Source organism: Marmota flaviventris, chromosome 3, assembly GCF_047511675.1.
Source record: "Marmota flaviventris isolate mMarFla1 chromosome 3, mMarFla1.hap1, whole genome shotgun sequence".
Taxonomy (NCBI): Eukaryota; Metazoa; Chordata; class Mammalia; order Rodentia; family Sciuridae; genus Marmota; species Marmota flaviventris.
This window is the reverse complement of record NC_092500.1, coordinates 160,333,340-160,348,279: the sequence shown is the minus strand read 5'-3', so window position 1 is coordinate 160,348,279 and position 14,940 is coordinate 160,333,340. Positions and strand designations below refer to the sequence as shown.

At 34.3% G+C, this 14,940-nt stretch overlaps 1 long non-coding RNA gene across 3 annotated transcripts; it reads left to right on the top strand.

Moving 5' to 3' along the window:
- The first annotated feature begins 1,239 nt into the window (after positions 1–1,239).
- LOC114085708 (uncharacterized) lies at positions 1,240–14,729 on the top strand. Of its 3 annotated transcripts, XR_003581540.3 has the most exons (5): positions 1,240–1,437; positions 2,269–2,352; positions 6,920–6,953; positions 9,691–9,923; positions 14,372–14,729. It is a non-coding gene; the product is annotated as an uncharacterized lncRNA (long non-coding RNA). The 3 variants fall into 3 exon arrangements; XR_003581539.3 differs by lacking the exon at positions 6,920–6,953 and having other exon boundaries at positions 1,242–1,437; XR_003581541.3 differs by lacking the exons at positions 6,920–6,953; positions 9,691–9,923; positions 14,372–14,729 and adding an exon at positions 5,808–6,018 and having other exon boundaries at positions 1,245–1,437.
- The last annotated feature ends 211 nt before the right edge of the window (positions 14,730–14,940 follow it).

Below are 14,940 nucleotides of genomic sequence, written 5' to 3'. Positions count from 1 at the left end.
AATTAAAAAGCAGTATTCTGTTGTCCAGGAGGAAGGGAAGAGCAAGTGAATGGACTGGCAGCTTCTCCCATATTCCAAATACCATTTCTACAAACTAGGATTGTCCTGGGTAAAAATAAGTAAATAAATAAATAATAAAAAATAATCAGTGAATGTGAGTAAGTAAAAGTTGAAGGAACAGAAACACTTCTCAAAGATCAAATGAAAATTACAACAAATAAAATTTAGGAAATGCTCATATTTTGTTTCTCTTTCAAACAATTAGAGCAACATTTAGTACGTGGAGTATATTTGGCTAAAAAAAAATCTTAAAACAGGTATTATTAGTAAACAAGTGTCCCCTTTTATTATCCGATATGAGTAAATATCCATCTGAGTAAATTTGTTAATGTGAAATTAAACCATTGGTGATAACCTAAAAATAAAATTCTAACAGTTTAGATTGAGAGAGCTGCTTTGGTTAAAAAAAAAAAAAGAAAAAAAGAAAGAAAGAAAAACGAAAAAAACAACTTTCACATAAAATTGTTTTTCTTTTTCAAAGCTCTTTCAGGGTGTGTTACCTAATCACAAATTCTAAGCATTCCTTAAATCTTACATACATACTTGATAACATCTAACTGAAAAATCCAGACCCACTAGAAAATTTCCCCCAAAGGTATTTACACTTCCAAGATAGAGACCCAACTGCCAACTCATCCCATATGTTGAACTATGCCTGCATCATTAAATCTGAAGACATACATGTGCTAAATGTGGAAATATTTAAGTTACTAATGAGGGCAGGCCTGCCTGCAAGTTGTCAAAAAACTTCTTTTCAATATTTGAAGCTCTGTGTGCAGTCTTGCTCCTGTTGTGAGGTCTGGTCATGACAACCTGGTTATTTACAGTTGGAGATGGTATCTCTCCTCAGCTCAGTCCTGCTTCCTGAAGTGAAACTTGTTACGTGATGTAAGGAACATCTGCCATAGACATGTTGGGACATGCTGGGACTCACTAAATCGCTGGCCATAAGGAACAGCAACCATAAGCATGCTTAGTGGTGTCTGGTTGCAGTTGATAAGGAGCTGTAAGGAGCACTAGCCATAGGCACACTTATCAATGGCTGGTTACAATTGATAGGGAGCACAGCTCCACGGACATGCGCAAAGAACATGCCCTGTTGCAATTACATTATCTCACTGGACATAACCAATGGACATAGACTTTTACCGGGTGTAACTAATCACCAACATACACCACCAACTTGGAACAATATTTAAATCATTCATCCTGCCAAATCAATGAGGCTGATCTGAGGACATTAGCAAGTCTGGCCATCTTGCTGTCTGTCCCCAGATCAACTCCACCATTTCCTGACATTCAACCATCAGCTGGAGAGAACCACCAGACAAGGACAACATCTGTTCTTTGGCTAAGAGAAGTCGTGTGGCATCGGAGGTATTTTGGGGCTTGTGGTTGCCCTAGGATTGTGTGATGTGCTTATAGTGTTTAATTTGTGTTCACTGAATGCTAGTTGGGGTGCTCCCAACACTTTTTTCATTAATTGTTTATATTTGATGATTGGTGTGATCCAATATATGCTTGCATTTAAAGACAATACACTTCCGAGTAATTATTAATAGCACCAGTCAAAAAGGTGACCTCCAAGTTAAATTTCTGGAACATTTTTATTTTTGATAGTCACAGATACTTATTGGTTTTCTATTGTTGGGTAAAAAATTTACCAGAAACATAACTGTTTAAAGCAATACCAATTTAAAAGCCCACTTTTTAATAGGTCACAGGTTATACATGACTGAATTCTATATTCAAGGTATCTCAAGATTTAAATTAAGGTATCAATTGGATTAAATTTGCATTGAAGGCTCTGAAAAAAATCTATTTCCATTTTTTTTTTTTTTAACCAGGGATCGAACCCAGAGGCACTTAACCATTGAGCCACATCCCCAGCCCTTTTTATTTCTTATTTTGAGACAGGGCCTTGCTATGTTGCTGAGGCTGGCTTTGAAATTGCAATCCTCCTGCCTCAGCCTCCTGAGACACTGGAATTACAGGTCCCAATTCATTCTTGCTGTTTGAAGAATTCAGTTCATTGCAGTGGTAGATCTGAGGTACCAATTTCCTTTCTGGCTTTCCACCAGGGGCCACTCTCAGTTCCTCCAGGCCATTCTCAATTCTGTGCCATAAGATTCCCTCCATCTTTAAACCTACAATGGTGTGTCAAATGTTTCTTGCACTTCTGATTTCTAACTTTCTTTCTTTGACCAGCTGGAGAAAACTACTTTTAAAGTGCTCATGTGATTAGGTCAGGCCACCGGCACTACCTCCCTACTTCAAGTTTAACTGGGAGAGGTAAGATAACCTTATCATGGAGTAAAATCCATCATGTTCATACTTCCAGAGATTAATTAGGACATGCACACCAGTGGAGTGGAAAATTTTGAGGGGTATTTTAGAATTTTGCTACCACAGTATACCTTCTGAATTGAGAGAGAAAGTGACAGGGCAGAGAATGGTCAATATCTGTTGGGATTATAACTCTACACTGACGGCAAATTTTTTAGGGTTTCTTTTCCCCTACTACTGAAGTGCCTATTTCCCATGTTAAGCAAATATCCATCCTTTCTCTTTCTGATTCTTCTGAATAAAAATGAAGTTTAAATGCCCTGCAAAGACTGAATGAGATTTGCCTGAAATATGTTGCCTTGGGACTAATAAAGGAGTCCAACTTCGCAGGGACATTATCAGGTGCATTCAGAACACTGGAAATAAAGAAATGATCCTTGAAGTAGAGACTTCTATGCCCAGTGCACCAGGATTAATAAAGGAGACTGACGTTGGAGTTGTGGCTCAGTGGTACAGCACTTGCCTAGTATATGTGAGACACTGGGTTCAATTCTCAGCACCGCATATAAATAAAGGAAGGTCCATCAACATCTAAAAAGAAATTTTCAAAAGATTACCAAAAAAAAAAAGGAGACTGAGCTGTTTGCTACATATTTCCAAGCAGGACCCAAAGAGAAGTTACATACCTGATTATTGGATAAATGTCATCCCTTGTCATCCTCAGATGGCACCATAGGAGAAGCCTGCAAAATGGGCAAAAGAAATACTTCTGTTTTTATGTCCCCTAAATCAACCATCAGAGCTCTGAGATTAGGATTCCATCATGATGTCATTCCCTCCATGAGCCTTCATTTCTGATCCTTTGTTATTTTGATTCATTACCCATGTTTCCAAACATACACATCTATAAATTTCTAAACTGGATAAACATATTATGGGACCCCTGATAAAAATCTATCACAGCTCAAGACAAAAATTAACTTTAGGCATGATAGTAAAAGAGAAATAAAATATTGATTCAGATGGAGGTGGATCACCTTTATAATAGAAGTTCTTGAAAGAGAAAACAGATACTATAGAGGAGAGAAAATTACCAAAGAACTAATACAAGAACATTTTCCATAATGAAAGGATGTAAGTTTCCAGATGAATGGTCTCACCAAGGGCTCAAAACAATGTTTGGGGAATAAAAAAGATGCACAGGGACATTATCAGGTGCATTCAGAACACTGGGAATAAAGAATGATACTTGAAGTAGAGAAAGCAAGAGGGATAGATATAAAGAGATCAGATTCAAAGGGTTTGAATAGAATCAGGAATCAGAATGGCACCTCTAAGTGTTTATCTGCAGTGCTAGCATCGTTAATTCATGGAAGATAATGCCCTCAAAGTTCTGAGGAAAAAATTATATCCAACCTAGACTTCTATTCCCAGTGCACCAGGATTAATATATAAGGATGATTTCTACACCATTTTTTGGTACAGCAAGACCCCAGACACAACCTAAATACCTACTCTTAGAGATGAAAAAAAAAAAAGATACACTTTATAACCTTCTGACCATTTAAAACAATTAATTCAATAAATTTTATTGATAAATGGAATTAGTCTATGTGTACTGATCTGAAAAGAACTACAGTATACATTAGGGTTTTTTTTTTTTTTTTTTATGTACACACATATGTAAACAATATAGATAAAATAACCAGAAAGAAAATCTTCTGTGTGCTTATTGTGACTGCCTTTGGGGGATAGTACCTAGAAGTTTAGCTTTTACTTTTTATTCAGTACAGTTCTAATAATAATCAGTATTTTCCTTAAGATGTACAAATTGTTTTTAAAAGATGTGCAGCATAGACTTCATTTCTTTGTAGTGACAGCACCATCTAGTGGTCAGTGTTAACTTATCTTTTAAGATATTTTTATTTTATTTTAAAATGATGTGATATTTAATATTTTAATACTAAAAAAAAAAAAAAAAAAAAAAAACAAGCCACCACAGCACAGGAAGAAAATATTTTAATGTGGCATTTAGAATAGTAAACCATCATAACTATTTAAGAAAGTTCATGTCTTAGAAGAATCTCCATAATATAGTAAATATAAAAATTAAAATGCAGAAAAATTTGTGTAACAATCTATCACTTGTGATAAAAAAATGCATAGTATTTTTATATAAAATTGATTACATATGCATAAAGTATCTCTAGAAGGATACACACAAAAACTAGAGACATTGGTTGTATTTAGTAACTATAAGGCTAAAAATGAGAACCAGAATTTATGCTGTGTACCTTTCAAATTGTTAATTTCATTAATATAAAATGCAAATTAAAATAAAATTTATAGGGGCTGGGGTTGTGGCTCAGCAGTAGAGTGCTCGCCTAGCACGTTCGAGGTCCTGGATTCAATCCTCAGCACCACATAAATAAATAAATAAATAAATAAATAGAGGTATTAAAAAATATATACAGTTTATATGTAAGGAAAATTTTCTCCATGCTGCTTTCAGATTCTGAGGTTATAAATGCTTTCTTATTTTTTACATGTATTATTTATACCACATGTGAAAGTAGAATTTTCCTTGAAATAAAACTCAGAAGGACACAGAACCAAAATTATCTCTTTAGGGTTCAAGTTTAGAAGTTGTCTCAAACACCCTGAAAAAAAATATAAAGTTCTCTACTCAAAAATAATAATAATAATAATAATAATAATAATAATAATTGTTTTCACCCTATACCCTCACTCTAGTTTAAGAGGTCCAAGCATTCTGGGTTCCCAAATTGAAGTCCAAAGGCATATCACTCCAAAAGATTGCTCACTGTTAAAAGAAACAAGTACAAACCCCTAGAGTAGACACAATACATTATAAAGAACAACTGATGTCAGACCAACTCTATTTCCTAGATTCAACTTGGAGTAATCAACAAAATAGCATAACTGGCTGCCAGCAAGTCCTTGATAGTGTCCTCAGGATGATGTGCAATTAAATAGAGAAGATTAAGTGGATGATAATGTCCATAGAAGGATAAATAGCCATTAAGTAACATAACCAGAGTGTTGATTAATAGATTTAAATCAGATTATAGATTTCTAGGGTTATCTTCAGCCCATGTTTTTCAAGAGCTCTACCAGTAACTTAGAGAAAACAATGTGCTTATCAAGTTTGTGAAAGACACAAAACTGGGGGAAGTAGCATACACATTAATGACAGAGTCAGATGGACCTGATATTGTGCAAAAATTAATAAAATGCACTAGGGGAAAAACAATGAAAGTACCTTCATTTATTTTCAAAGAAACTATTTTCAACAGTAGAGAACAGAAAAGGTCTGGTTTACCTTCCCCAGGTGCAAAGTAGACTTGGGAATACTAATTCATTGTATAAATTTATTTTATAACTAGATTACATAACATATAACATTAAAATTCTGTTTTACAATGTATTTCCTGTTTAAGGAAGGAACACTGTCCAGAATGAAGAGGCAATATTCCTGCCCTGTGGTGTGATGAAGGGAACCCCTGTGGACACTGTACATTCCTCTGTACACTGCACTTCCTGGATGCACACTTAGCAAACTAGCAAGTTTTTAAACAAAAGACGCGGAGTTTTAGGGGATCTGATTTTATCACATAAGCAAAAGCAAATAAAATAATTAGCATACTCAAATCTCAGAACAGCACAGCTGTCTTAAGATATTCCAATCGCTCTCAGGTAGAAGAAAGAATAAAGTGTTCTATGAACCTCAAAGTTTGAAAATACCTTTCGGGCAGAAATTTCAGGGCAGTGAAATTTACTTTAATGTAAGTTGGGCTTTTCTAATAGTCAGAACTCCCCAAATATGGAATAGATTACCTCAAAAACTAGTATATTCCCTATACTTAAAAACTTAATCAAAAGGAGGCAACTTCTAGGTGGAAGTATGCAGGGCACATCTTATGGCACTGGCTAGAACTTCCAGTATGATGTTAAAGTAGTTGAAGTGGATAGTGTTGCTCTGCAGAGATAACATTCAATCTTTCATCTTCAAGTATGGTGTTAACTCTAGGGTTCTAGCCCTTCGTCAGATTGAAGAAGACCCATTCTATTTCTAATTTGTTAGGGATTTTTTATCATTGGAGTACTGTTGAGAAGGCTGACGAAAGAATCCTACAGAACCATACAGTTCTGTGACCAACATGGACTGTGAGAGAGCTATTAGTTTCCCTATCTCAACTTCTCTTGCTTTTTCAGACATCCATGTGATACTTCTGGTACTGTGGGGAAGATGGCAGACTTTTATACCTTCCAGATTTTACAAACTGGAGAGCTTTTCAAAATCCACATAATTATATCTCAGGGTGTTATGTGCATTTTTTAAAACTTTGATTGTAAACCTTTTTTTTTTTTAACTTAAGACCAAAGGTTTAGGTTTAGTTTGTAAAATCTGGATAATATAAAGACTTTAAAGAATGACAAAAGTTAGACATCAGTGCTCCAACAAATGTTCAGGTTTTCCAAATCAAATTCATCCTCAGCCCTCACCATTTTCATCCTTGTTAATTCTCCTCCTCCTTTTTTCTTTTCCCAGCTGAACTTGAAATGGAAACTAAACTGTCTAAAAGGTAGCACTGGATCCTTTTTGAAGTATATTTTCTACTGATTAAGTTCTTAGTAAAAAATCAAGTTCTCAGGGGCTGTGGGTATATATGCTTAGCATGCGGGAGGCCCTGGGTTCAATCCCCAGCAACAACAACAACAAAAAAAAAAGACAATGTTAAACTTCAATTTTCTCTGAACTGTGGAAAGATAGGGTCTTCCAAAAAAGTGTGCCCCAGAGAGGGAAGGTTAATGTCACATTAATCCCTAATATGCCTAGAGACCATAAGGTATGGTATCAGGATTCGAGCTTCATATGAACACATCTGATTCTCTCCCATAACAGTTTTGAACTGACTGAAATCACACATGGAGAAAATAAGCTTCCCAATGTGGTGATATCCCATCTTAGCCGCCCATCCTCTAGGCTTCACCATCCCCCACGTCTTCAATATCCAAGCTGCGGATTTTGCACACAAACTTGGTGCTATTTGACAACATGATCCTAACTCGACTTTTCTGACACCTACCATTTCAACTTTGCCCATGATTTCCTACTCATATGCTGGCTAGGCCACCCACACCATTTCTCTTAAAACCTATAAGCAGTACACACCAACTCAAATGCAACTCTCCAGAGCAAGCAACATCACAACTGAAATGAGGTACCACTCTCCTTCAGTTTGGGATTAAATCACACGTAGGAGTATAGCAGCAGTTGCTAAGCTTTTTACCAAATATGAACATCAGTATGGGCAGGAAAGGAAAAAGCCCAGTATGAACATATGAGCCCAATATGAGCAGGATAAGTGCTAAAACAGAAAAATGAACAAAAGGATATAAATGCCTGAAATATACAGACATCAGATGGGAGAGGAAATTTTTAAATGGAGAATCTATTAAATAAAATTATAACCAAGCATAGTGGCATACACCTGTCATCCCAGCTACTTAGGAGACTGGAGGCAGCAGGATCTTAAGTCTGAGGCCAGCCTCAGCAACTTTGTAAGACCCTGTGTCAAAATTTAAAAAAAAATAAATAAAAAGGATGGGAGGTGTAATTCAATGGTAAAGCTCCTCTGGGTTCAGCCCCCCAGTACTTAAAAAAAGAATATATAAAATGTGACTCATATGCACATAAATTATACATATACACACCTACCTATGGTAAGAAGCCTAGATGAACACCCTTCAAATATATTAATGGATGTCAGAGCAAAAGATCTAAAATATTAAGGGGGAAAAAATGACTATTAGATGATGAAAGGTCTAGGTGTAATGATCACAGTGCCATATGCCAGCCATGTGCATGAATGGAGAAGTTGACTATAAGAGAAATCATGAGAAAAGTCTTGAATTTGAAGAAAAACAGAGGAATCCAAGATGGCATCAGGTTTTGACTTCAAGTGAGAGACTTAGGAAAGTCTAAAGCAGTGTTACTCAATAAAAATATAAGGCACATATGTAATTATAAATTTTCTAATAGTCACATTTTAAAAAGCAAGAACAGTAAAATTAATTTTAATGTATTTAATTTAATCCCATATACCAAAATATCATCATTTCAACCTATAACTCCATGTATTTCACACTCAATTTTGACTAGCTATTTTCCAACATGTGACTGTAACTATTATATTGGACAGGACAGAAAGATTAAATTTGAGAAAAAATACCATGCTTTAAAAATAATAAGTTTAAGAAGCCAAAAGAGCTTCTATATAAAACTATTCAGCAAATTGTTAGAGCTAAAGAATCAAAGTGCAGAGAAATGCTCGGCATTAGATGTGGACATGTGGACAGTCCATTGCTTGAAACAACACAGCCATGAAAGAAGGTGAGAAGGAATGGTAAGCACAATTTGCCAGAGAATGTACTTCACAACCTCAGTTGCTCCAAATGCTTATTTTTTATGACTAATTAACCATAGCATTTTCATATATTTAAAGATGAGAGAGCTCATGCTATGTGCAAAACTATTCAACCTACAAAGAATATGTAGGGCACACATGAATTTAGCAACCCTTCTACCAATCTCCTCCATTCAAAAGGTGTCAGCTTGGGAACACTTATATATTGCTAAAGTCTTTCCAGATTGTTGCTCTTAGTCCTTGATGAATTAATTAACACTTTTAAGATAAAAATAATGAATAAGAGGAAAGTAAAGAAGTGAGATCTCCTCATTGCCAGAGTAAACAGCAAAAGAAAACAGTTAAGGGCTAGAGTTTTGGCTTAGTGATAGAGTGCTCACCTAGCATATGCGGGGCCCTGGGTTCAATCCTCAGCACCACATAAAAATAAGTAAATAAATAAAGGTATTGTGTCCAACTACAACTAAAAAATACATTTAAAAAAAACTTTTTAGAAAGGACAGTTAAAGACAACAATAAAAACCAAGACAGAAGTTGGCAACCACCTATAAAGTTCCAAGGTAAACAGGGTTAGGAAAGTTAATTGTTTGCCAAACTTTCATCTAGTCAGCTTGGCTGTTATCATTAAAGTTAAAGAATGCTGTAGAAATTGACCTGTGTTCAGACACGTCACTGCTATGAACCACCTGTTGAATCTCATGTGTGTGTGAGCCAAGGAACAATGTTTGCTTGCCCCAGGCTGTATATATTGTGGTATTTACAGATAGGTGTGTGATAGAAAAAAGTAAACAATTTCATTCATACAGTTTCCTGTTTCCTTCTTGATTCTTCACAAGGAAATAGCTTTTTTCTTTCTTTTTTTTTTTTTCCTCTCTTTTTTTATTCTTTACAGATTCCCCCTTGGGAAAAAAAAATCTGATTAAAAACTCCAGCTAGGAGATTAGAAAGCTTTGGTTGGTGAACTGGCACCAGGAAGTGCCTTCATTTTCGAGACCTGGTAGAGTTCGATGAAAACGTTTTTTGACAGACACAGACTGTCCAGTCCTGACCAGGACACTGAAGACTCTGTTTGAATCAGGTTTACAGGTTTCTTCCTAGCCACTCTCAGAGACAGGAATGCTTCTGGTAAGTTTCTATAAAATCCCCATATTTTCTTTACCTTAAAATGAAACTTTCCTTTTTTATTTAGTTCATATTGACTAGTAACATAATATATCATTGCCAAAGATGTGAAATTCCACTTACTGTTATTTCCTGGAGATATTTTTTAACTGTAAAAAAAATTATGGCTAAAAGATGGGAGGGAAATACTCTGTAGAAGAACTCCTCAGAATGTTTTTCTTCTTCTTTGCTATGTTTGGTTTATTTGTCCTAGTTTTTCCCCCCAAGTTAAAAGATAAGTATTTTCATTTAATTCACAGGTAGAATTAAACAAATTAAATTATCATTTAGTTCTCATACTTTCCTAATATAAAAATATGGTACCATATTTTAGAAAAAGTAAGAAGTAACTTTAAGAGAACTACTTCTGAGAGACATAAATAATGATTTACTTATTTTTAATTTAGGATTAAAATCAGATATATCAGATATATAATAACATTTCCTCCTAAATATTTATGTTGCCTTTATATTACAAAAAATCTTAATAACTAATCTGTGGTTGCGATTATTTTTTCTAGATATTGAACCCAGAAATCTGAGGTAACTTGCCTCAAAAATTTGCCTCAAACTGAATCAAATTGACATTGTTGACTTGTCTATTGTGTCAAGTATAAAAAATAAATATAAAAAATGTCCTCTTTGAGGACAGAGCATAGCAACTGCATCCTCAACAAAATAAAAACATACTCTTTGGAATGCAATATTTAATAATTGCGCACACACACAAATGCTGTTTTTCATATCTAAAGACCTACCCAAGAGTAGGTCTCGGACTTTAGTAGCAAAGCCTTTTGTTCCACACTTTATTATGAAAATTGTTCAAACACAAAGAAAAATTGGAATAATCACACCATGAACACCCTGATACTTACCATGTTGCTTCTACAATTAACATTATATTGGCTCCTTCACATACTATCTAATATCCAACCATCTATTTGTTTATTAATTCTTCTCCTTTATTTCTGTGGTTCATTTCAAAGTTGCAGACCTTAGTAAACTTGACCTCTAAACATTTATGAAAGAATATTAGTCACTAAATTTCAATACTTGTTTAACTTTTTCCTTAAAATTCACATCTAAATGAAATGCCAAATCTTTAATGTACCATTTGATGGTTTTTTTTTTTTTTTAAATATTTATTTATTAGTTCTTGGTGGACACAACATCTTTGTTTGTATGTGGTGCTGAGGATCGAACCCGGGCCGCACGCATGCCAGGCGAGCGTGCTACCACTTGAGCCACATCCCCAGCCCCCCATTTGATGGGTTTTGATGAATGCATACACCTATGCAATTCAAACTCCTGTGAGGATATAGAATACCACCACCACTCTAAATTTAAAAAGTTCCTTCATTTGCCTACCCAGTCAGTCACTGCACCCTTTCAACCAAGGGACAAACTCTTTTTTATGCAGATATACGATGCATAATATTTTTAAGTCTCATTCATGTTGTGTATATCAATGTCATTCCTTTTTAAAATTTTTTTAGTGCATTATGTAATTCCTTTGTTATTGTTGAATAGTATTCCATTATATGGTCATGTAACGCTTTGTGTATACATTCTCTTATTGATGGACACCTGAGCCTTGCTTAGCTTGAGGCTATTATGAATAAGCCTGTTATGAACATATGTAAGTCTTTCTCTGGACATATGTTTCCTGACTTTTGTGTAAATACCTAGGAATAGAATCGCTGGGTCATAATGTAGTTATAATTTCAATCTTTTCAGACATTGCTAAGGCACTTTCCCAAGGAATCATATCATTTTAACAACCTCGTCAACTTCATATGAGAATTTCAAATATTTCCAATCCTTAACAATTTGGGAGTTTTAATTTAAATCTTTGGGCTGGGAATGTAGCTCAGTGGAGAGCACATGTCTACAATATACTAGTCCCCAGATTCATCTCCAGCAAAGGAAAATACATAAATATACAAAATGTATATACTTTTTCATTTATATATTTATGTTTTCATATATATACTTAGACATATTCTGGTGGTTGGGTAATTCTCATTCATTATGGTTTTATTTGCATTTACCTGATGATGAATATTCAGCACTTTCCTACAGGGTCTTTAGTCATTTTTGTGTCTTCCTTTCTAAATGTCTATTTAAATATTTCACCCATTTTGTAAAACCTTGATTGTCTTTTTATAATTGACTTGGGGGAATTTTTGTGAGTATATATTGTAAATTAAAAGTCCATTGCCAAAAAAACACACATTTTGCAAATATTCTCCATCAGTCTGAGGTTTGCCTATTCATTTTCTTAATTGCTTATTTGGATGAATACTAGTTTTAAATTTGATGGCATCTAATTGCCAATTTGTAGAGTTATTAATTTCTGAGATCTAAAACATCCTTTTGTACCTGAATATAGCAAAAATACTCTCCTGTTTTTATCTGTAAGTCTTGTTGGGTTTACTTTTATGTTCAGTTGTGAGAACATGTTGAGTTTATTTTTGTGTTTTATGTGAAGCAGAAGTGGAGATTCTTTGTTCACATTATATGACAGATATATAAATCTGTATCTATATGGATATCTAGTTGTTCCACCAGTGTGTGTGTGTGGGGGGGGGTTACTTTTTTATTTTTCCACCATCATTTTTTAAAAACATTTTCCTTTCTCTACTTGATAGCTTTGGTACCTTTACAGTAAATCAGATGACCATAAAGGGTGGATCTCAATTTTCAACTCTTTATTTAGTTCCATTAATCTGTCCCTCCTTAGGCAAATATCAAACTGTTTTGATAATTCAAGCTTTATAATAAGTTTTGGGTCAAGTAGTGTGAGTCCTCCAACTTTGTTCTTTTTGTTTTGGTTTGGTTTGTTTATGTGGTTGGTTGTTTTGTTGTTGTTGTTACTGGAGATTGAACCCTGGGGTACTTTACCAATGAACTATATTATCCCCAGTTCTTTTTATTTTGAATTTCAACACAGGATCTCACTAAGTTGCTTGGGGCCTCATTAAGTTGTTGAGGCTGGCCTCAAACTTGTTCTCCTCCTGCCTTGGCCTCCCAATCACTGTGATTACAGGAGCACAACACCCTGTCTGACCAAACTTTGTTCTTTTTCAAGCATTTTTGTGTGCTACCTTTTTTTCATTTCCATACAAAGTTTAGAATCAGCTTTTCAATTTCTACAAAAGAGCACACTAAGATTATGACAATGATTGAGTCTTTCGATCTATAAATATGGTATAATTCTCAATTTACTTAAATCTTATTGTATTTTAAGTAGTATCTTGTGGTTTTAAAAGCAACAGTATTGAATATCTTTTGTTAATTTACTCCTGTTTTTAATTGTATTTAAAGTGGAATTTATATATTTTATAATTCTTATAAAATGGAATTTATATATTTTATAACCTAAATATATGGAAATACAATTGATTTCTGTATATTGACATTATAGCCTGAGAATTCTAATAATTCTAATAATTAACTTGTAAAATTCTTGTGGTTTTCTACCTAAATATTCATGTCACCTGAAAATAGAGAAAGGTTTTACTTTTTTTATTATGACCTTCAAGTTTTTCATTTTTATTTCTACCATCATACTAAAACTCCTAGTATAAGTTGAAGGAAGTGAGTGAAGTAGACATTACTGTTTAGGGGCAAAGCAGTCAGTATTTCTCTTTTCAGTATTATGTTAACTCTTGGTTTTTTATATATGTCCTTTATCAGATTGAAAAAAAATCCTTTCCTATGCCTAATTTGCTGGAGATTTTTTTATTATGAATGGTATTGAATTTGTCAAATTTTTTTCTGTATATATTGAAGTAATGATATGGCTTTTCTCCTTTATTACATTAATATAGGAAATAACATTGATTGAATGCCAAAAGTTAAACAACCTTTGAAATCGTCTATACACCCTACCTGTTCCTATTATCATCTTTTTACATATGTCACTGGATTTTATTGCTATTTTGTTAAGATATTTGTACTTTTTGCTGGGCATGTTAGTACACACCTATAATTCCAGCAACCTGGGAGACAGGGCCAAGAGGATGGCAAGTTCGAGGCCAGACTCAGCAACTTAGTAAGGCTGTAAGCAACTTAGTGAGACCCTGTTTCAAAATTAAAAATAAAAGGGGCTGGGGTTGTGTGGCTCAGTGGTCAAGCATCCCTGTGTTCAATCCCCAGTACCCAAAAAAAAAAAAAAAAAAGTGCTTTTTTCATTAAGACTATTATTCTGTAATTTTCTTTGTTTTTATATTGTAGTGTGTATTGTTAGGGTCATACCTGACTTTAAGCCCTGCCACTTACTGGTATAGTTGCTGTATTTTGGGTTGAGGGGGGAAGGGTTAATGGAATTAATGCATACCTCCTAAAAATAATTGGGAATTATTTCTTCTGCTTATTTTTTGTTTGTTTATTTTCTTTTTGTTTTACAGATTTTACAGATTGGTAATACTTTTTTCCCTTGAATGTTTGATAGAATGTACTCTCCTTCTGCGAGCCCATCATAATCTTCCCAAGGAAGATGAGATTGCTAATAATAATAGCCACTATTTCATGAAGTCCTCCAAAGTGTCATCTTACTATAAAATATTACATATGTTAACTGATTTAATCTCTGCAAAAACCCTATAGGATAGATATTATCTTCCTTATGTCAAAAATACAGAAACTAGGGCTGGGGCTGAGGCTCAGTGGTAGAGCACTTGCCTAGCATCAGTAAGGCACTGGGTTCAATTCTCAGCACCACACACAAATAAATGAATAAAATAAAGGTCCTTCAACATCTAAAAATATTTTTTTTTAAAGTACAAAAATTAGGGCTAAGGGTATAACTCAATGGCAGAATGAAGTATGCACAAGGCCTTAGGTTTGGCCCCAGCACCACCCCCAAAAAAATAGAGAAACTATATCAGAAATGAACACTATTATGTATAACTAGAATGTTCTAATAAAAAAAAAAAAAAGAAGAAGAAGAAACTATGTCAGTAAGTAGTAGGGTTTA